Genomic DNA, 24472 nt, shown 5'->3' with positions numbered 1-24472 from the left:
AACTGTTCATGAGGAAACTGGCTATTAAGAAACATTATCTAAAAAAGAAGCTAAGCATGGCAAATAATGATGGATCAATGGATACTTTTGATCCGTATCAACACACCCTTCTCAAAAAGAAATCAAATTTTAACCCGATCCAGGAATATTCTGAGGCGTTTGAGGCCTTTCAGAATAACGTGATTCGGGATATTAGAAAAATTTCGGACAGAAAATGTTCTCAGTTCAAGTATAATTTGTCTAATCAAGAACGTAGGGCGATTTAACAACTTCAAGACAACAAACAAATAACCATCAGACCGGCCGATAAAGGGGGTGGTATAGTTATACTTAACACTCCCGATTATGATAAAGAATCTCTACGGCTGTTGAGTGACAATTGCACCTATAAAAAACTAACCATGGACCCATCAGCTAACTATCTAAAAGAAATGCAAAGCTTGATACAAACAGGTTTCCAAAAGGGATTTTTAAATAAGAATGAACTTGATTTTGTAAATAACATGCATCCCCGGGCTCCATATTTTTATTATTTACCTAAGGTCCACAAAGATCCGCTGCATCCACCAGGCAGACCGATCATCTCCGCCATAGGAGGGCTCACATCTAACCTTTCTAAATTTGTGGATTGCTACCTACAGAGACTGTGTCCCCTCCTTCCATCCTATTTAAAGGACAGTGCACACATTTTAAATATTTTGCAGAAGATACAATGGGAAGAACACTATATCATGGGGACTTTAGATATAACTTCCCTCTACACTGTGACTGAGTACAAAAAGGGATGTGAAGCAGTTGAATATTTTATGTCAAAGAATAGCCAGACACCCAGGGATCAGAATCTTTTTATTCTAGACTGTATCGATTTTATACTCACTCACAATTATTTTAAATTTGGGGCGGACTACTACTCCCAGGAATGGGGTATGTTGTGAAATTGGATTTTGGGCTCCCCCTGTGGCCACTGGTGGAATTGAACTGGTGTGCATCATCCTCTCTGTTCACCTGTTTCCATCAGGATGTGGGAGTCGCTATTTGGCCTTGCTCCTCTGTCACTTCCATGCCGGTCAACATTGTAATCAGAAGCCTTTCTGTGCATGTTCCTGCTGCTAGACAACTCCCAGCTAAGTTGGACTTTAGTCCTTGTTTGTTTTTGCATTTTGTTCCAGTTCACAGCTGTAGTTTTGTTTCTGTGTCTGGAAAGCTCTTGTGATCTGAAATTGCCACTCTGATGTTATGAGTTAATACTAGAGTCTTAAAGTAATTTCAGGATGGTGTTTTGATAGGGTTTTCAGCTGACCATGAAAGTGCCCTTTCTGTCTTCCTGCTATCTAGTAAGCGGACCTCAATTTTGCTAAACCTATTTTCATACTACGTTTGTCATTTCGTCTAAAATCACCGCCAATATTTGTGGGGGCCTCTGTCTGCCTTTCGGGGAAATTTCTCTAGAGGTGAGCCAGGACTATATTTTCCTCTGCCAGGATTAGTTAGTCCTCCGGCCGGCGCTGGGCGTCTAGGGATAAAACGCAGGCTACGCTACCCGGCTACTGTTAGTTGTGCGGCAGGTTTAGTTCATGGTCAGTTTAGTTTCCATCCTTCCAAGAGCTAGTTCTTATGTTTGCTGGGCTATGTTCTCTTGCCATTGAGAACCATAACAGTTTGACCGGCCCAAAAAGGGTTAAATTAATTGACAGAGAAAGGAGAGAAAAGAGAAGTCTGCTGAAGATTTTTTTTTTTTTTTTTTCCTCAGTTCTGAGTGTGCTTGTAATTGAATCTCTTGCTAGTCTGCCTATATTGCAGCCTTTCTCTCTCTCTCTCTCCTTCTAATCCTGGAATGGCTTTGTGTTCACCTGTTTAAAATGGATATTCAGAGTTTAGCTGCAGGTTTGAATAATCTCACCACGAAAGTTCAAAATTTACAAGATTTTGTTGTTCATGTTCCTATATCTGAACCTAGAATTCCTTTGCCTGAATTTTTCTCGGGGAATAGATCTTGCTTTCAAAATTTCAAAAATAATTGCAAGTTGTTTTTGTCCCTGAAATCTCGCTCTGCTGGAGATCCTGCTCAGCAGGTCAGGATTGTGATTTCCTTGCTCCGGGGCGACCCTCAGGATTGGGCTTTTGCATTGGCTCCAGTTGCTCAATGTGGATGCGTTTTTTCTGGCCTTGGGGTTGCTTTATGAGGAACCTCAGTTAGAACTTCAGGCGGAAAAGGCCTTGATGTCCCTATCTCAGGGGCAAGACGAAGCTGAAATATACTGCCAGAAATTCCGTAAATAGGCTGTGCTTACTCAGTGGAATGAGTGCGCCCTGGCGGCGAATTTCAGAGAGGGTCTCTCTGATGCCATTAAGGATGTTATGGTGGGGTTCCCTGTGCCTGCGGGTCTGAATGAGTCCATGACAATGGCTATCCAGATCGATAGGCGTCTGCGGGAGCGCAAACCTGTGCACCATTTGGCGGTGTCTACTGAGAAGACGCCAGAGAATATGCAATGTGATAGAATTCTGTCCAGAAGTGAACGGCAGAATTTTAGACGAAAAAATGGGTTGTGCTTCTATTGCGGTGATTCAACTCATGTTATATCAGCATGCTCTAAGCGTACTAAGAAGCTTGATAAGTCTGTTTCAATTGGCACTTTACAGTCTAAGTTTATTCTTTCTGTGACCCTGATTTGTTCTTTATCATCTATTACCGCGGATGCCTATGTCGACTCTGGCGCCGCTTTGAGTCTTATGGATTGGTCCTTTGCCAAACGCTGTGGGTATGATTTGGAGCCTCTTGAGACTCCTATACCCCTGAAGGGGATTGACTCCACCCCATTGGCTAGCAATAAACCACAATACTGGACACAAGTAACTATGCGGATTAATCCGGATCACCAGGAGATTATTCGCTTTCTTGTGCTGTATAACCTACATGATGTGTTGGTGCTTGGATTGCCATGGCTGCAATCTCATAACCCAGTCCTTGACTGGAAAGCTATGTCTGTGTTAAGCTGGGGATGTAAGGGGACGCATGGGGACGTACCTGTGGTTTCCATTTCATCATCTATTCCCTCTGAGATTCCTGAATTCTTGACTGAATATCGTGACGTTTTTGAAGAACCTAAGCTTGGTTCATTACCTCCGCACCGGGAGTGCGATTGTGCCATAGATTTGATTCCGGGTAGTAAATACCCTAAGGGTCGTTTATTTAATCTGTCTGTGCCTAAGCATGCTGTTATGCGAGAATATATAAAGGAGTCCTTGGAAAAGGGACATATTCGTCCTTCGTCATCTCCCTTAGGAGCCGGTTTTTTCTTTGTGGCTAAGAAAGATGGCTCTTTGAGGCCGTGCATTGATTATCGGCTTTTGAATAAAATCACGGTTAAATATCAATATCCGTTGCCACTGCTGACCGATTTGTTTGCTCGCATAAAGGGGGCCAAGTGGTTCTCTAAGATAGATCTCCGTGGGGCGTATAATTTGGTGCGAATTAAGCAGGGGGATGAGTGGAAAACCGCATTTAATACGCCCGAGGGCCACTTTGAGTATTTGGTGATGCCTTTTGGTCTTTCAAATGCCCCTTCAGTCTTTCAGTCCTTTATGCATGACATTTTCCGTGATTATTTGGATAAATTTATGATTGTGTATCTGGATGATATTTTGATTTTTTCGGATGACTGGGACTCTCATGTCCAGCAGGTCAGGAGGGTTTTTCAGGTTTTGCGGTCTAATTCCTTGTGTGTGAAGGGTTCTAAGTGCGTTTTTGGGGTTCAAAAGATTTCCTTTTTGGGATATATTTTTTCCCCCTCTTCCATCGAGATGGATCCTGTCAAGGTTCAGGCTATTTGTGATTGGACGCAACCCTCTTCTCTTAAGAGTCTTCAGAAATTTTTGGGCTTTGCTAACTTTTATCGTCGATTTATTGCTGGTTTTTCTGATGTTGTTAAGCCATTGACTGATTTGACTAAGAAGGGTGCTGATGTTGCTGATTGGTCCCCTGCTGCTGTGGAGGCCTTTCGGGAGCTTAAGCGCCGCTTTTCTTCCGCCCCTGTGTTGCGTCAGCCTGATGTTGCTCTTCCTTTTCAGGTTGAGGTCGACGCTTCTGAAATCGGAGCTGGGGCGGTTTTGTCGCAGAGAAGTTCCGATTGCTCCGTGATGAGACCTTGCGCTTTTTTCTCGCGTAAATTTTCGCCCGCCGAGCGGAATTATGATGTTGGGAATCGGGAGCTTTTGGCCATGAAGTGGGCTTTTGAGGAGTGGCGTCATTGGCTTGAGGGGGCTAGACATCAGGTGGTGGTATTGACTGACCACAAAAATCTAATTTATCTTGAGTCCGCCAGACGCCTGAATCCTAGACAGGCGCGCTGGTCGTTGTTTTTCTCTCGGTTTAATTTTGTGGTGTCCTACCTGCCGGGTTCTAAGAATGTTAAGGCGGATGCCCTTTCTAGGAGTTTTGAGCCTGACTCCCCTGGTAATTCTGAACCTACAGGTATCCTTAAGGATGGTGTGATATTGTCTGCCGTTTCTCCAGACCTGCGGCGGGCCTTGCAGGAGTTTCAGGCGGATAGACCTGATCGTTGCCCACCTGGTAGACTGTTTGTTCCTGATGATTGGACCAGTAAAGTCATTTCTGAGGTTCATTCTTCTGCGTTGGCAGGTCATCCTGGAATCTTTGGTACCAGGGATTTGGTGGCAAGGTCCTTCTGGTGGCCTTCCCTGTCTCGAGATGTGCGAGGCTTCGTGCAGTCTTGTGACGTTTGCGCTCGGGCCAAGCCTTGTTGTTCTCGGGCTGTCTGTCATCTGGGTGGTGTGTGATCGTTTCTCTAAGATGGTCCATTTGGTTCCCCTGCCTAAGTTGCCTTCTTCTTCCGAGTTGGTTCCTCTGTTTTTTCAAAATGTGGTCCGTTTGCATGGTATTCCGGAGAATATCGTTTCTGACAGAGGTACCCAATTCGTGTCTAGATTTTGGCGAGCATTCTGTGCTAGGATGGGCATAGATTTGTCTTTCTCGTCTGCTTTCCATCCTCAGACTAATGGCCAGACCGAGCGGACGAATCAGACCTTGGAGACATATTTGAGGTGTTTTGTGTCTGCAGATCAGGATGATTGGGTTGCTTTTTTGCCTTTAGCGGAGTTTGCCCTCAATAATCGGGCCAGCTCTGCCACCTTGGTGTCTCCCTTTTTCTGTAATTCGGGGTTTCATCCTCGATTTTCTTCTGGTCAGGTGGAATCTTCGGATTGTCCTGGAGTGGATGCTGTGGTGGAGAGGTTGCATCAGATTTGGGGGCAGGTAGTGGACAATTTGAAGTTGTCCCAGGAGAAGACTCAGCTTTTTGCCAACCGCCGGCGTCGGGTTGGTCCTCGGCTTTGTGTTGGGGACTTGGTGTGGTTGTCTTCTCGTTTTGTCCCTATGAGGGTTTCTTCTCCCAAGTTTAAGCCTCGGTTCATCGGCCCGTACAAGATATTGGAGATTCTTAACCCTGTGTCCTTCCGTTTGGACCTCCCTGCATCTTTTTCTATTCATAATGTTTTTCATCGGTCATTGTTGCGCAGGTATGAGGTACCGGTTGTGCCTTCCGTTGAGCCTCCTGCTCCGGTGTTGGTTGAGGGCGAGTTGGAGTACGTTGTGGAAAAAATCTTGGACTCCCGTGTTTCCAGACGGAAACTCCAGTATCTGGTCAAATGGAAGGGATACGGTCAGGAGGATAATTCTTGGGTGACTGCCTCTGATGTTCATGCCTCCGATTTGGTCCGTGCCTTTCATAGGGCTCATCCTGATCGCCCTGGTGGTTCTGGTGAGGGTTCGGTGCCCCCTCCTTGAGGGGGGGGTACTGTTGTGAAATTGGATTTTGGGCTCCGCCTGTGGCCACTGGTGGAATTGAACTGGTGTGCATCATCCTCTCTGTTCACCTGTTTCCATCAGGATGTGGGAGTCGCTATTTGGCCTTGCTCCTCTGTCACTTCCATGCCGGTCAACATTGTAATCAGAAGCCTTTCTGTGCATGTTCCTGCTGCTAGACAACTCCCAGCTAAGTTGGACTTTAGTCCTTGTTTGTTTTTGCATTTTGTTCCAGTTCACAGCTGTAGTTTTGTTTCTGTGTCTGGAAAGCTCTTGTGATCTGAAATTGCCACTCTGATGTTATGAGTTAATACTAGAGTCTTAAAGTAATTTCAGGATGGTGTTTTGATAGGGTTTTCAGCTGACCATGAAAGTGCCCTTTCTGTCTTCCTGCTATCTAGTAAGCGGACCTCAATTTTGCTAAACCTATTTTCATACTACGTTTGTCATTTCGTCTAAAATCACCGCCAATATTTGTGGGGGCCTCTGTCTGCCTTTCGGGGAAATTTCTCTAGAGGTGAGCCAGGACTATATTTTCCTCTGCCAGGATTAGTTAGTCCTCCGGCCGGCGCTGGGCGTCTAGGGATAAAACGCAGGCTACGCTACCCGGCTACTGTTAGTTGTGCGGCAGGTTTAGTTCATGGTCAGTTTAGTTTCCATCCTTCCAAGAGCTAGTTCTTATGTTTGCTGGGCTATGTTCTCTTGCCATTGAGAACCATAACAGGGGTAGTGCCATGGGTACCAGGTTCGCCCCTAGTTACGCCAACCTTTACGTAGGAAGGTGGGAAGAAGAAACCATCTTCAGCGGGGGTGAGCTACGGTCGAACCTGGTCCTATGGCAGAGGTTCATTGACGATATTATTTTTATTTGGTCTGGGGGCCCCATTTTACTAAATGATTTTATCCAACACTTAAACATAAATAATTATTTTTTAAAATTCACGTCAGTTATAAATAATAAAGAAATACATTTTTTAGACTTACAAATGTTTATTGACAGCAACAAAATACATACTCAAATATATCACAAACCCACTGATTCTGGAAACTATATAGCCTTGGACAGTTGTCATCTTCCTAGTTGGCTTCTCAATGTTCCAAAGAGCCAATTCATCAGGGCACATAGAAATTGCTCTAGACTGGACGACTATAACAAGGAAGCAAACCTCTTGGTGGAGAAATTTGTAATTAAAGGATATGACAAAAAATTCCTGTTAGAAACTAAGGAACAGGTTGGAGAACATCCGAGGGAAAGGCTCCTGATGCAGACAGAAAAGAAGTCAGAAAAAATGAATGGAGAAAAATGGGGAGATTACGAGATTCCAATTATAATGCAATATAATTCTAAAAGTGGACTGCTGAACAAGATTGTAAATAAACATTGGAACATACTCAAAGAGGATAAGATAATTGGGGAGTTACTACCAGTGCGTCCAAAATTCATCTTCAAAAGGGCAAAAATTTGGGGAATCTAATTGCCCCAACGATATGTAGACCTCTGGAGAAAGAAGAAAAAAATCATCATTTTTTATCAAAACGCCCCAATGGCTTCTTCCCATGCAAAAAATGCTTATCATGTAAGAAATTAGGCACAAAGAAACAAATCTCCATCTCCAATCAGTCAACAGTAATTAATATTAAAGATTTCATCACCTGCTCCACTAAAGGAGTTATCTACAGCATTATGTGCCCTTGCAAGAAATTATACATAGGCCGCACTATTCGCCCTATGTATGTAAGGATTAGAGAACATTTGTGTAACATTAGTAAAAAATTCTCGGAACACCCTTTATCTCAACATTTTGCCAAATATCACGGGGGTTCACTTGAGGACATTTTAGTCACTGGACTGAAAATAGTGAAAAAAGACTGGAGGGGTGGCAACTTTATTCACCAAATGTCAAGAGAAGAAATGAGGTACATATTTGAACTAAATACTTTGGCACCCCACGGTCTAAATACGGAGATAGAACTGTTTGCTTTTATCCAATGAGCAAATAATAAATTATAAAAAAAAAAATAAAAAAAAAAAATGGCGGCACGCTATATAAAGCACACATCCTGCACACAGCACCATCCCTGATGAAGGAGTCAGCGACTCTGAAACGCGTAGGATTAGTTGGTCCTGTGTGCTATTCATAGCTCCTTAGCTCCGCAGCTTTGTAGCTGGTCACGTGTACACATCACGTGACTGTGATGTCACACAAGGTCCTGCACCTTGTCGGCTTCAGCTCTATACACGCGGCCGCCACTGCCTGTGCACGGCAGTTACCAAGCTCTGGGGGAGTACGCTAGTCACCGGCCAGGACAGCGTCTCCTATACTACTATTTGCTCTGCAACACATTGGATATTTTTGGAACAGAGATTCAGAGAAGGCTTCAGACACCAACCTTTCAGCACATGAGTGAAGGACCTTTCCGCATGCCAGCACTGGACACAGATCTCCTTCTCTTTGATATTAAGGTAAATACATCTTGTTAATCCTGGTCCTGTATGAGGAACCTAGTTTATGACATTCCCCAGTATTTTAACTATTTATGGCTTCATATAGGTGCATTTAGCGCAAATATCACATATAGTTTTCTTTGATTAACCACTTCTGGGACGATTGGGAGTGATTTCGTCCATATATTTGCTGCTTATTCACCTGGAGCAACTAAGCAGCGCCGTATGGTTCATTTTTAGACAGCTTCAAATAACTGTTTACTGCTTTGTAATGGTATTTTGGCAGCTGCTCTCTTAATCCAATGAATTTGTCTGTCAGAAACCTTCCTCATTATGCCTTTATCTGCATGAACTCTCTGTGCTCTGTTTCAGTCACAAATCTCTTCACAGTATGAAAATCACTCTTAAGTTTTTGTGAAATATCTAACGTTTTCATACCTTGTCCAAGGCATTGCACTATTTAACGCTTATCAGCAGCAGAGAGATCCTTTTTATTTCCCATATTGCTTGAAACCTGTGGCCTGCTTAACAATGTGGAACATCATTTTTAAGTAGTTTTCCTTTAATTAGAATCACCTGGAAAACTAATTATCACGTGTTTAATATTGATTTCAGTGAACCATTGAGCCCTGACACAATACCTTCCACATTTAAATCCAATTTGCATAATAATTTGGAACATGGTGCATGTCCTCACAGTCTCCAGTATAATGTCCCACATAACCCCTTATACAGTATGATGTCCCCACAGCCCCCCATTTGGTGGCCAAATAATATAAGAAAAATAAGACAAAAGCTTATACTCCTCTAATCCAGGCTCCCTGTTCATCGCAGCCCCTGACTCCTCTTCTATCTGGTATAGCAGTCGGCACTGGATAGCACAAATGAGTGGGGCCATCATCCAACCGTGCATAGGCGAGAAGTAGCTTGCATCTTGTTGGAGCTACTAGCGGAGCAGAGAGCTGATCACAGCTTCTCTGCTCCTGCCCGGTTCTCACATCAATTATATTTGTGTCTTAACCTTCCTCTAGTGTTAGCTTTCCGTTACTCTTTCTTATGTTAACGGGTCAGTTTTGACCCGTGTCTTAAATCACCCCTAGGATACCCTAAAAACAGTTATTTATGATCCAATTTGTTTCTTACCTCTTAGTTACCTTGTTAGGGTTTCTCATCCATGGAAGGATTGATTTTAATATTTTTGTTGTGGCCCTCTGGGCCTTTCATTTGAGAGCATACCCTTCATTTTCAATATAAAAATATTGTCAAATGAACCTCAAGAGAATAATATAAACTTAAAAAAGTTTGTTATATTACCTGACTATTACTGAAGGGTTTTAGAACACATTTCTTAAATGTAAAAAATATATACATATATATATTTTATATTATTAACTCTAGTAACATCTATGGTGTTACAGGTCAATTTTGATCCATATCTAACTACTTTATGAAAAAGGCAAAAAACTGTTTGTTTTTTTTTCTAGAACTTTAATACAAATAAAAGATGAAAATTATATTAACATTAATAGCAATAATAATAAAAAGTAGCTTTTCTAGGTCAAACAAACAAACAACAATCAATCAAGCTAATCAAATCAACAGAAATCAAGTACTAGTTTTTAGATGCATTAGTATTTAGATGCATGTGTGGCAAAAAGTGACACTTTTTGTGTGTTCTTTGCAGAGGTATTTTTCGCAGGCGAAGCACGATGTGTTTGTCTTTCTGTCCTTATTGCTAGGGCAGACCTGACACCTCTTTCTTTCAGAATCAGGTGGTCTCACTGGGGTTGTGGCTGTTGTGGTTGATGTTGAGGCAGGCCTGGATGAGGAGGATGCTGGTGATGATGCTCTTTGTGTTGCTGTGGGTGTGGATAAAGCACTTGTTGAGCTCTGGAGTTGTCGGACCAAGGCTGCAGCGCCTGGGTCTCGGGGCACTCGTTCCCTTTGGTCAATGTGCGCCTTGACGAGGGATCTTCCTAGTTCCTCAAGAAACATCCTCCGCTTGTTTTTTTTCTTTGAATTCCATCCTTGGTGAATGTGGGTCCACAACACAAATGAATTTCATGCTGACACATCAAGGATGTTGTAAAATACAACCATTGGCCATCTCCTAGTCATTCGCTGGCAAGTGTAGGTGGCAGTCAGCTTGTCCAGGTTGTCCACTCCTCCTTTGTTTTTGTTATAGTCCAGGATGATTCTGGGCTTTTTGTCACTTCCTGATGACACAGCTGCATCTTTGTAAAGCATGGACATCAGTACCACATTCCGTCATTTTTTGGGGCAGTATGAAACAGCAGTGGTGGTGTCTGTAAAAACAAACTTTGAGGAAAGTGGAGCCCTGTCCTTCATCTGCAACAAATCAGCGGGCAGCTCAGGTTTGTTTTTTTTCACTGTGCCCACCATGGTGATTTTCCTCCTGAGAAGTTCTTGTCCAAGGTCATAGCTGGTAAAAAATTGTCACAAGTAATGTTGTGACCCTGCAGTCCAGTAGTCATATCGAGGACTACACGTTTTCCTTGTTTTTTTTCAGGGATGCCGCTTGCAGACTTGCCTGTGTAAATCTGTAGATTCCATGCATAGCTAGTTTTTGCATCACAGGCTGCCCAGATTTTTATGCCGTATTTGCCTGGCTTACTTGGCATGTATTGCCAGAAGGGGCATTTTCCGCGGAAAGGGAGAAAACGTTCGTCTACTGTCACCTCTGGCCCTGGGTTGAACATCTGTGGAAGGAGCTGCACCCATTTCTCCCAAACATCCCTGATTGGAGCAAGTTTGTCAGATTTTGTTCTGGTGTCTCTGTTGTCAAATCTGAGGACTCTTGATATCATTTGAAACTTTTGAAGTGACATTGTTGCCCGGAAAATATTCCTGCCTGTCGATGCGTCCCAGAGACTATCAGTGGCCTCATTGCAGGATTTGTACACTCCAGCAAGGAGAAGAACACCAATGTAGGCATCCAGGACATCATCATGAAGGTCATTTCACATGTTGCCGTGGACTTTTTTTCCTTCAAGGTTTGTCGTAGCAATTATGACTTTTTTTTATTGACAATGGCATAAACAGATCAAAACATGTCTTGATGTCACTTACTCTTGTCACATCAAACCTTGTGATCCCAGGGGTAATTTTTATGACATTTGCAGCATCTGCCCTGCCATGTACATCTGGAGGTACTGAGCTCCAACTGATCTTGCCACTTTTGGATTTGAATCTTTCAGCGGGAGCAGCTTCAGCACCAGTGACCTCCTCATCAGACTGATCAGAACTGTCTGTGTCTTCCGGTTGATACTCCACATCATCTTCCTCCTCAGAAACCTGTTCATCTGTATCAGTTTGCTGCTGTGTGTCCTCTGATTCATTATCATCTAAGATATAATCCAGAATTTGGCTTACATCAAATCTTCTCCTCATTGTTGCATGTGTAAACTGGAGATGTATACTCTGCAAAGTACCAACTCTAAGCTGATTTGGCCATACATGCCTGGACATGTCCCTAACTCAAGTTGTTGGAGGTAGAGCTGGCTGTGGGCTGTTGGTTTATATTGTGTTTATGAGTTCAGTTTTGGGACTTATTATTGCTTTTTTAATCTTATATTAGACCTGGGTCAAAATTGACCCCAACAACACAAATGTTATAATTTTAATAAGAGCATTTTACAATTTAGTAAAATAGTTTAATTTTATTGTATTTTGTTTAAAAATAAGTTCCTCAAAAAGTCTTGATGCAATAAACAAATGTATGTAGAATTTTTATGCATTTAAAACCTAAAACGGGTCGGTCACGACCCTAACACTAGAGGAAGGTAAGATGAGAAGGCATATGAACGCAGAGAAGGAGCGCTGGCTGGGGCACAGGAGGTGAGTGAAGTTAGTGACTCACTGTGTGCTGAACGCTTGCAGCCGAAGGAAGGCACGGGGTTACCGCAGGCACAGCGCTGTTAGGCTGTATGCACACAATGCATTTTGATGCTCTTTTTTCTGCGCAGAATTGGCCCAAAAATGCTATGGAATCCTTATGCCAGCAATGAGGATCCTGAAGTGCTGTGCACATGATCAGTATTTTTCCTATCAGGATTTGCAGTGCATTTAAATCTGCAGCATGTCAATTCTTTGAGTGTTTTTGCCTGCGATTTTGACCCATTGAATGCAGAGGAAAAAAACGCATGAATAAACGCACCAAAAACACAGCGGAATTTTCTGCAGCGTTTTTGCTGCCAAGAGGTGCAGAAACCTTGCAGAAATTTCTGCAAGAAATTACTCAACGTGCGCACATAACCTAAGTGTGTTTTTTTTATATAAACTGCACTCCTCTGAGGGAGAACTCTAGGAGGGTGCCTAGCTGCCTACTCCTCATCCAGGGCTTTGTGAGTGGTGGTCCAACCACTGGCCAATTATATGGTGATCCTTGTATCCAGCGTTGTTTCGTTGATGTGAATGGAACAAAACTGCAAAATCTTCAAGAACTGCTTGGAAAAGTAGAAACCAGTGGCAGCCAATGTGAAAATGTGACACTCGCTGAGCACCGCAGTATCTACAAACAATTGATCAGCCGGGGTTCTAACAGACCTCCACAGATCTCGTCTTGATTGATCTTTGTAAGGATTAAGTCATCATTTTTTGTAGACCGTTGCAAACAGACTATACACAAATAAAAAGCATCTCCCAATACTCATTCATTAATAAGGGACATACAGAAAGTTCACCACAGTTAATGTCATACTGACAGTGTTCCTCAAAGATTCCCACAGTAAAGAGTGATAAAGATATTGACCCTAAAATACATCATAGTAAATGGAATTACAGTAGTCCTACCACCAATGTCCCTCATATAATTAGTGTGCAGAGTGTACAGTGACATAACATACCTATAAAACGTGTAATTAGTATGAACATATATCTTGTTAAATGTTCTGATTCCTCTTGCTAGTAAAATTATGTAAGCACAGAGAATAGTTCCAAGCAAAAACCAAGTGCTTGACAGAATGTCCTGGATTATTTAGGGACATTTAGTACAGTACAGTGAATAAGCTCCAACATTTGGAATTATGAAAACATTCCAAATCTTGTCTGGACATATTCACTAGTTCCGAATGTAAAACTGGCAGATGGGATATTCATTTTTACATTTGATGAAAGGCAATGAGTATATAAAATGTAAACTAGTACATTACTTAGATTTGTATACATGTTGAGAATTGCAAACTAAAATGTATATTTTATAATCTTTAAGTCCATTTACCTTCACATGTTGAAATAAGCTCTATATCATATTTACAGCGTACAATAAATTGTAGTACTCTTGCAAATTGTGGAAAACAATATAAAGGCGGATTGTGCTGCTAATGTGATAAATACTGCTTATCAACTATTTACATATGCATCCAGCTTTTATTAGCGCTGCATGATGTTACCTCTTAAAGGGAACATGACACGTGATACATGCTACATGGGCAGCATGCATTAGTCATTGGTTGCACGATTACAGCTAGGCATGTTTAACTCTGAAACGCTGTGGTGTTTCAGAGAAAGACATACTTTTAACAGTTGCCAGGGACCGAGTCGCGCAGTTGACTAGTCGTACAGGCGGATACCCAGCGGCTTCTCTCCACTTGCTGACAGTGACTGAGAAGCCCATACAAGCACATGGGCAGAGGCTTTCCATTCACTGTCAGCTGGCGGAGAGAAGTAGAGATGAGCAAACCTTCAAGGTTCAGTTCGATTCACTGAACATGTTCGACGGATGGTTCGACGAACGTACCCGAACCCCATTAAATGCAATAGGACTCCAAACCAAACGCATACACAACACCTTAAGGGGTGAAAAAAAGCTTCACAAACAGCTAAAATTAGGGGCAGACACCATGAAAAGTGGCATCAATTGAATCATAGTAGAAGGCCGGCGTCACACTGGCATATTGCATCCGATGCAAGAACATCGGATGCGATATGCTAATGACACTCGGCTCCTGCTCGCAGCAGAGCAGGAGCCGAGTGTCTGTGCTCCGATTCTCTTGCACAGAGAGGATTGGAGCACAGCTGTGGAGGAGGCGGAGAAATGAATTTCTCCATCTCCTCCATTACTGGGGTCTGCTTATAACGCACATCACTCGGATGATATCCAAGTGATGTGCGTTGTCTCACTCGCACCCATAGGCTCATATGGGTGCGAGTGAGCTGAGAGTTTTCCTCGGTCTGAGACAATCGCAGCATCCTGCGATTGTCTCGGACCGAGGAAAACGGCTGACAAAAAGTCGGCTGGTGGGAGCTGCCCCATAGCTTATCATTGGTCCGAGTGCAATGCGATTTTTTATCGCATTGCACTCGGCCGTTTAAAACGCCAGTGTGACGCCGGCCGAAATCTGAAAATGGCACTGCAGCAGTCAGCCATGGACAAAGCATGAAGCATCAGGGTCTGGGCCAACATTTACAGCTTGGAATTGAAGTTTCAATGATGACCTGGTGGTTAAGGGAGCGATGAAACCTGGGAGCCCTTGATACCTCTTGAAACACCTCCAATTTTTATTTATTTTTTCCAGCCACACTCAGATGGCACAAACATCAGTTTCATACAGTACTATTGGTAGAAAAATGTAAGGAAAGTAACATAGGTAGCTGAGTGAAAGGTAGTGCAGGCCTGCCTATCTGGAAGCCCTACTTACATGGGCAACCCACCAGAAGGAGACCCAACTTGAAGTCTCCACATTTCCAAAAATTATTGTCACACAGCACTAAAGTGGTATCAATTTCACCAGAGAAGAAAGAGCATAATAGACCTCTGGCACACCTTCCACTACAGGCAACCCACCAGATGAAGACCCAACTTGGAGTCTCTACATTTAAAAAAATTATTGTCACAGACCACTACAGTGGCATCAATTTCCACAGAGTAGAAATATTATAATAGGCTTCTGACACACCTTCCACTACAGGCAACCCACCAGATAAAGACCTAACTTGGAGTCTCCACATTTCAAAAAATTGCCGTCACATACCACTAAAGTGGCATGAATTCCCACAGAGTAGAAATAGTTTAATAGGCTTCTGACCCACCTTCCACAACAGGCAACCCACTAGATGGAGATCCAACTTGGGAGTCTCCACATTTTAAAATTTCAGACAGATCAGCTGTCATGTACCGGAAAAGGTGCGGGGTCATCGCCGGAGCCCGCACCAAACAGGGGGAGATGTCCAATTATGGACTCTGGCCGTCATTGGATGTTGAGGGGTTAAATGCTTATTTGTACGAACTCTTATTCTGTGTATATATACACTGTGCAGTACCAGTTCTCCTATTCTATATACTGGGTCTAATTATTAGTACCTGTATTATTCTGTATATACACTGCACAGTACCATTTTGTCACATCCTGTATACTGGGTGTAATTCCCAGTGTTTGTATTATACTTGTATTATACTGTATATGGACACTTCGCAATACCTCTTCTCCTGTTCTGTATATATACACTGCACACTACCACTTCTTATGTCCTGTATGCAGGGTGTAAATCTCAGTATCTGTATTATCCTCTACGTACAAACTGCACATTACAAATTCTTCTGTTCTGCATATTGGGTGTAATTTTCAGTGTCTGCAGTGAATGGGTGCAGAATAGTACAGACACTGAGAATTACACCCAGCATACAGGACAGAAGAAGTGGTACTGTGCAGTGTATGTGTGCAGAATAATTCACAGTACCACTTCTCCTGTCCTGTATACAGTTAGGTCCATATATATTTGGACAGAGAAAACATTTTTCTAATTTTGCTTATAGACATTACCACAATGAATTTTAAACAAAACAATTCAGATGCAGTTGAAGTTCAGACTTTCAGCTTTCATTTGAGGGTATCCACATTACAATTGGATGAAGGGTTTAGGAGTTTCAGCTCCTTAACATGTGCCACCCGGCTTCCACAACGGAGGATGTTCCCTGGCGACGACAGAAGAGGATCCCACCGACCAGAGGAAGAGACGACGATCGCTATCATCAGGACGGACGACCCATCTGCCGCCGCTGCAACCAGGCAGGACACATTGCAAGGTACTGTAATTTAAACGAGCAGCCCCTGGGGCAGAGGGCCAATCCCCAGGAGTAGGACGACCAGGCCCAAACAATTGGTGAGCCAAATACGTTGGAGGATGACCTGTTCTCGCCACTGTGATCGACGGTATCCCCATGAACTCTTTGTTGGACACTGGTTCTCAGGTGACAACTATGCCTTACATTCTATATAAACGTTATTGGGCTGACACAGACATTACCCATGGCCCTGGTGATGATTTCACTATAGTAGCCAGTAACAGTCAGCCGTTGCCACAAGTGGGATACAAAGAGGTCACCAGTAAAGTGGGACAGGTAGAGTTAAAGTCCCAAGGGATTGTGATTGTTGATATTGATCAACGTGAATGTAACCCTATGATGACCATTGGCACTAATGTTATTGAAAATTGTCTGTCCGAGGTTATTGTCTTGTTACAGCAGGTGGCCGAAACAGCTGGTTCCAGTGAACAGAGAGTCCTACAGAAAGAAATCAGGGCTCTGGTACAAAGACAACAGGTAGAACTGTCTGGTGGAGAAACTGGCAGAGTCACAGTGAGTGATCCAATCCCCATTGCAATACCCCCCAGAAGTGAAATGTTGATATGGTGTCGGGCATCAATAGGTATCAGAGGTAAAGACTACCAGGTGCTAGTAGAACCTGTAAATTCTGATAGTAGGTCTACGATTCTGACAGCCAGAGGGGTGGTTGAAGTTCGCAAAGGGAGAGTACAGTACGTGCGTGTTCTCAACTGTGGAGAGAAAGAAGTTCACCTAACCAGATATGCCACAATTGCCAAACTATTTACTGTTGATAATAATGTGATACAGGCGGCAGAACCCTTGGTCCCATCGACCCAGGCAGAGGACAAAAGCTCTGCAGGTTAAATGGAGGTGCAGCACCCTAGAGTCCTGGTCGTTGCAGTACTGATGCTCCGCCGCTAAGGGGGGCTATGGTACGTCTGATGGCACTGAAGGAGTTCACCTGACCAGGTATCACAGACACCAATACACTTCACAGTCTGGCCTCCAGGGGGAGCTAAGGGTGCTATGTATTAGGCCACTCCTCACAATCTGGTAAAACTGGGGGTTAGATAGGAAGTTAGAGAGAAGCTGACTGGGTTGGAACCAGGCAACATCCTGTGGCAGAGGGTGTTGCAGGGGAAGATTCAGGGGGGTCCCTGTCAGGGGTGGGATCCTGACAGAGGCCTAGCGAACAGAAAGAAAGTTACGGGACCGCACCTGCACTTCATCGCGGCGGTACCCCAAGAAAGGACAAGAAGCGAGGTTTATTGTGCTGAGTGAGAAACGAGATCAACGCAACAAGGAGAAACACCAGTAGGAGTCGTGCTGTAAGACGAGGCAACATCCTACTGAGGCGCGTAGCTGGTGGCCGGAACGCCGAGGAAGTATTGAGCTCCAGGCCTTACTTCAAACCTACGGCAGGACAGTCAGTTATAGGCGGGCTGTCTCACCCAAAATCACCTAAGCAGACACAGGGGGCAACATCTGGAGAGGGGCGACTCTAGGGTCACGGAAGACCTCCGAGCCTACCCGTCATACGGGTGCGTCCTAGCCATATCATCTGGGGGACGAAACAGAACATCATAATCAAGTTGTGAGGGAACTTCAGAAACAGACACAACAGTTGTGAGGACTATCCCGTAAGCACAGCAGGGAAGGACTACAACACACAATCGCTAGAAGGTAGGCACAGATTTCCACCTGCAAAGGGAACTCTGGAGGTGCCATCGGACCGGCTGGACTCACGCAGCCCGGTTAACCGTATTTCGGACTGAGGATCCTGAAGCCTTCAGTAAAGAGGTAAAGAGACTGCAACCTGGTGTCCTTGTTATTTACTGCGACCGGCACCGCACACCACCACAGCATCACTCTCCACCTTCATTGGACACCCCTCAGCAGGGCCGGGTCTAGCCACCGTGACAACCCCAGAACTGAGACAGAGAGGCCCGGTACCGGGTACCCCTCGGCCCTGCGGCAGTGGGGGCGCTCCAGAAGATTGGTGTAAAAAATTACATGTGGGTACTGATTCTACACCTTCATACCAGAAACAAGGGGCTTACAGGGTGGTTCAAGAGTATGAACGAGTCTTCAATAAACACACCCTAGACTTCAGGCAGGTAAAAGGGGTACAACATCACATCCCCACGGGTAGTCACCCACCCATCAAGGAGAGGTACAGGCCTGTACCTCCAGCTCATTGCCAGTGTGCCAAAAGTATGTTGTGAGAGATGAAGGAGGCTGGGGTAATCAGAGACAGTTGTAGCCCCTGGGCAGCTCCATTAGTCCTCGTCAGAAAGAAAAGTGGAAAAATTTAACTGTGAGCACTACTAGAGAAGGGGTGCTAAGGACAGGTTCCCAAACCATATAGATTAATAGTAAGAGACCTAGCACTTAACTTTAGGTAAGATGCAGCAGGAAAAATGTATTGTAGTAAATACAGGAAAACGTTTCGGTCAATTGTGACCTTCATCAGTTACAGGAGGTTATTAAATAAAAGCTGGTAACGGGAATTATAATCGCTGCATGATCATTTATCAAAATTAGTTCAGCGTGGTTGTAGACAAACCTGCTATGAGCAAATAGGAAGATTGCTGGAGCTGCAGTGCTCTCCAATGCGGCATCCACCACTTGTCTTAAGCGGTGGTGAGCTCAGAAGGAGTGGCCCCAGATCCAGACAAGGTCACCGTCATCAAGAACTGGCCAAAGCCCAGTTATTACCGAAGATTTGTGAAAGACTTCACTAAGATAGCCGCACCACTGCAGGACCTGTTAGTGGGCCAATCCAAGAAAACCAAGGGTAAGAATACCCCATTTGACTGGGACGATGGGCTGGAGAGATCCTTCACTCGATTGAAGTTGGCTCTCATGGGAGAAGAAGTACTGGCCTACCCAGAATACAACCAACCTTTTCTGCTGTACACGGATGCCAGCAACATGGGTTTGGGAGCAGTACTGTCACAAGTACAAAAAGGCAAAGAGAGAGTAATCGCGTACGCCAGCAGGAAGCTGCGCCCCACAGAAAGGAACCCCAAAAATTACAGCTCCTTTAAGCTGGAATTCCTCGCCATCGTCTGGGCAGTGATGGAGAGATTCAAACATTATCCAGCCTCTGCAAAATTACAGTCTACACGGATAACAACCCTCTGACCCACTTAAAGACTGCAAAACTCGGTGCTTTGGAGCAGCGATGGATGGCTCGGTTGTCCAATTACGACTTCACCATCAAATACCGTGCAGGGCACAAGAATGCCAACACAGATGCGTTGTCCAGAATGCCCAACCTACCAGACGTGGGAGAGGATCCAGAAGAACTTGAAGAAGTAGAGCTGCTGAGCTGCTGGAGGGACTCAGTACTCTCATTATGTGAGAAACAGGCGGAAAAACAAACGCGGAACCACGCTGAATCCGTTGCCCCACAATGGATGGGCGGAAACGCAGGATAGCGACCCTGCAATCCGTCTGGTGAAAGAACTGCTGACACAGGCAGACTCGCACTCTGGTCCAGATGATCCACAAGAAACACAGCGACTCTGGATGGAAAAAGGCAAACTGGCAAACTATTCATCTACGATGGTAAACTGTGCAGAAGAATCATTGATCCATGCACACATGAGCTAGTCTGCAGATAGTGGTCCCAAGACAAGATGCGCCCATCGTTCTAGAAGCGCACCACGATGGAGCAGGACACTTTGGATGGAAGAAATTGGAGATCCTGTTACGGAGAAGATTCTACTGGCCTGGCATGAGGAAAACCATCGAAACGTGGTGCCGTGAGTGTGGCCCATGTAGTCTGCTCAGAAAGGACCGTGACAGCCAAGGGACTCCCCTACAGCCCATAGTCACCAAAAAGCCACTTGAATTGGTGGCCTTAGATCATGTGAAGCTAACTCCAAGCCGGTCAGGCTATGTCTACGCTTTGACTATTGTGGATCACTACTCCACATTCCTGGTGGTTGTACCTGTCAAGGATCAGACAGCCAAGACAGCAGCCCAAGCCTTCCCACAGTACTTCTGTAGACCCCATGGATACTCGGAGAAAGTGCTCACTGACCAAGGTCCAGCCTTTGAAGCGGAGGTATTCCAGGAATTCTGCTACCTGTACGGATGTAAAAAGATCAAAACAACTCCGTATCTCCCACAACTAGTGTTGAGCGATACCGTCCGATACTTGAAAGTATCGGTATCGGAAAGTATCGGCCGATACCGGCAAAGTATCGGATCTAATCCGATACCGATACCCGATACCAATACAAGTCAATGGGACTCATGTATCGGACGGTATTCCTGATGGTTCCCAGGGTCTGAAGGAGAGGAAACTCTCCTTCAGGCCCTGGGAACCATATTAATGTGTAAAATAAAGAATTAAAATAAAAAATATTGCTATACTCACCTCTCCGACGCAGCCTGGACCTCACCGAGGGAACCGGCAGCGTTGTTTGCTTAAAATTCGCGCTTTTCCTTCCTTACGTGAAGTCCCAGCTTGTGATTGGTCGCGTGCCGCCCATGTGACCGCGACGCGACCAATCACAAAGCCGGAACGTAATTTTAAAATCCTGAAGGACCTAAAATTACGTCACGGCTTGCTGTGATTGGTTGCGTCGCGGCCACATGGGCGGCACGCGACCAATCACAAGCCGGGACTTCACGTAAGGAAGGAAAAGCGCGAATTTTAAGCAAACAACGCTGCCGGTTCCCTCGGTGAGGTCCAGGCTGCGTCGGACAGGTGAGTATAGCAATATTTTTTATTTTAATTCTTTATTTTACACATTAATGTTGTTTCGATACCGATACCCGATACCACAAAAGTATCGGATCTCGGTATCGGAATTCCGATACAGCAAATATCGGTCGAGACCCGATACTTGCGGTATCGGAATGCTCAACACTACCCACAACCAAATGGAATGTACGAGAAAATGAATCAGATAGTGATTGACCTCCTGAAGACATTGCCTTCACACAAAAGGTACTTATGGCCAGAAAAGTTACCAGACTTGGTAGATTATACCACCATGTCCCAGTAAATTCCACCAACTGTACACCAGCATACTTAATGAGGGGAAGGTCCAATCAAAAACATGTCAATCTAGACATGGGAGTCTTAACCCCAGAAGATATCTCACCAGATACAGATTGGGAAACTGAGAGAAAAGAAAAATACCGCCAAGTGCAAGAATGCGTAGAGAGAAGTTTAGAACAAACCAGACAAAAGCAAGAAAGAGACTTTAACCAACATGCTCCTGCAAGTCCCTTGTCATCAGGTGAGCAAGTGCTCAAACGTAAAAGGAGATTACACAAACTTGATGACCAATGGGAAGCGGAACCGTATACTATCCTGCCTTCAAACTTCAACAACACGAAAGTCTGCCTTATCAGTAAAGATGGAGGAGAAACTTCAACGACAGTATCCAAAGACCATCTCAAGATATGCCCTGATAAATTGAGGAACAGAGAAACAGACCCAGGAACATCTCCAGCTATGGAAACAGAGGAAAAGAAAATTCGCACTGTTCTTGGAGATTTTCCCCAGTCTTTGACTCAAGTACATCAAGCCATAGTGATACCTGTCTTAACATTTCCCCAGCCGGAAACACAGAAAGAAGCGACTCAGAACCATCCAGAACCTGAAGAGACTCCGCACCAACAGGTTCAAGCAGCCAGTATCACCCCAGCAGTGGAACCAGAAAATCCACCCTCTGCTATTGGTGAATCTGCCCTGCCTACAGTAAGTAGAAGTAGTTCCAGAAGGTCCAGTATACCAGTGCTACATAGACTCACCAGAAGTGTAGCCATAAGACAGTGCACTACACCAGTGGTAGTGAGAACAGTGAATTCTGTTAGGTCCCTAGCAACCCCTGTACTGCGTAGGTCTACACATAGCACCAAGTGTCAAATCCCAATTCGTTACAAGGAGTAGAAATGTCAATAATTGCTGTTATTTGTTTGAATTTCTTGCTTATCTTTGTTACAGGTTTAAAATGGACATTGAGGTAATGGATAATGCTTACCCAAAAACTTTCATAGTAAATAGTTTGGCACCCTCATGGTGCACACTGGTTCTGCGTGGGTAGAGCCTTTGTTTGTTTTATCTGACCAAAGACCATACCAGATTAACTTTTATAGACTTGTTTTTGCAACGTTCAAGTATCCTTACCTCCCATAAAGGGAAGCCAACGTTTATTATTGTTCAAATGTTTGTCAAATTGTTTGCATTATTTAACTTGTATTTTGTTATTCTCTTTTCCCAGTCCAGGAGTACTGGATTTAACGGGGGGGAATGTGGCACCCCAGGAGTTCTGGTACCACAGTAGTGCTGTCTTCCTCACGGGGAGGATATTGCTATGTCTGGGTCTGGAGACAAGTGAGGTTTCCTTGGGTAGGTTTACACTCACACAACCCCTTCCACTTCCAGGCCAGGAGGAGTAGCTCCAAGCCCTGTTTTAGGGCAGCTTCCCTTAATAAATATCCTGGTTTGGAGGTGGAGAGAGAGCTCAGTTTGTAGCAGGAGTGTGTGCGAGGACAGACAGGAGTGGAGCACAGAGGAAAGAGAGAGCTCCAGGATGCCATGAGCAGGCCACTGAAGAGAATCAGCGCAAGAATCTGGGTACCGGGAGCCCAAGGCTTTTGTGGATTATAATACACAGAGCAGAACCGGAGGGTACTGTTCTACAAGATCTTCGCCCATAATTACCTGTGGCACAGCAGCACCTAGGAGCATGGAGTCACCGAGAACAGACCCCAGTTCACACGGCCCAAGCTGCCTGCCATACAGGTTCCTGTCCTAGGACAGCAGAACGATTACAGACCTTGTTGAGACACTTAGTGGCAGCAGGGACTTAGAGACAGAAAGTGCAGAGTGGTAGGCTCCCACCTGACTTACCCAGGGGAACTTTCTTGTCTCTGGACTGCCCGGACTTCTCTGCCTGCCCTGTGGTCTGGTGCCCTGGACTGTGGCTGCTGAAACCAACAGTAAACAAGGTAAAGAGACTGAAATCCTGGTCCTTGTTCTTCTCTGCACCTCTCACCATACCACCATCTACACACCGGGAGCCCTGGGGATACACTTCACCTGTGGGAAGATATACCATCTAGCTGCCATAACATCACCCCAGCGGACCCCTTAAAGCATCGTCGGTCCCCACTGACCGAATAGCACAGGTGGCGTCACAAACATAAACTTTATCTTCTGTCTTGTATGTTGAGTGTAATTCTCAGTTTCTGTATTATTTTGTAAATATATGCTATACAGTACCACTTATCCTGTCCTGTTGTTGGAGAGGCGGCATTGGACTTTAGGATTCTTATTATTGGCTTATTATTTTCTACATTCCTATGGGCAAAAAAAAAAACAAATCTTGAAAAACCTGTTTCAATGGGTTATCCCAAGTTTGTATGGTATCACTTATTTTCAGGATAGGGGATGGCTTTCCATTTTCTGTGGATCTGACCACTAGGACCCCCACTATCCTGAGAAACATAGCTTTGAAGAGCACCTTGTAAATGCAGCTGTGGCGCCATTCACATGTGGCTTTTCAAATAATTCCTTTAGGAGAGTGACAAAGTTAGGCACAATTCACTGATCGGGGCTCGGGGCTGGTGGGTGTTATAGTACGTGGGCTAGTGGGGTTTGTGTGCTAGAGATGCTTTTTGGTCACAGTCAGGCCCTGGTGCATGATGCACCAACGGCAATGATACTAGTACCCCAAATTGGTGCTGAGATTAGATCGGGGCTGAACTCATGGGAAAAGTGTTGGGGGGTCAAAAAAGACCTCACAGAACTGAGCATGCCAACGCTGGTGTTCCACCCACAAGTCATGCAGAGAATCACTTTGTCTGGCAGTATGTACTGCAGGAGATGCTTGAAATGTACTTGGATATTAGTAATGCTGTGATTGCCCCCAAGTAGCTTCTAAGGTCTGAAGTGATACTTCTCACCCGAGAACTGTCGAGTTTATAGAGGGGAGGAAAAATGCCGCCATCTGCTGTCTAAAGATTATAAGGGAAAGAAAATAGAGAGAATTGTGTCAACAGGAGCAGTAGATCCCACTGTCTAGTCCTGTTAGCAATGGATTAGAAGAGACATCAGATCAGGTGACAGTTGTGTCACAGTTATAAATTATGAAAAGCCCAGGAAGGC

This window comes from Ranitomeya variabilis, chromosome 5 (genome assembly GCF_051348905.1).
Source record: "Ranitomeya variabilis isolate aRanVar5 chromosome 5, aRanVar5.hap1, whole genome shotgun sequence".
In the NCBI taxonomy this organism is placed as follows: Eukaryota; Metazoa; Chordata; class Amphibia; order Anura; family Dendrobatidae; genus Ranitomeya; species Ranitomeya variabilis.
This window is presented reverse-complemented; position numbering follows the sequence as displayed.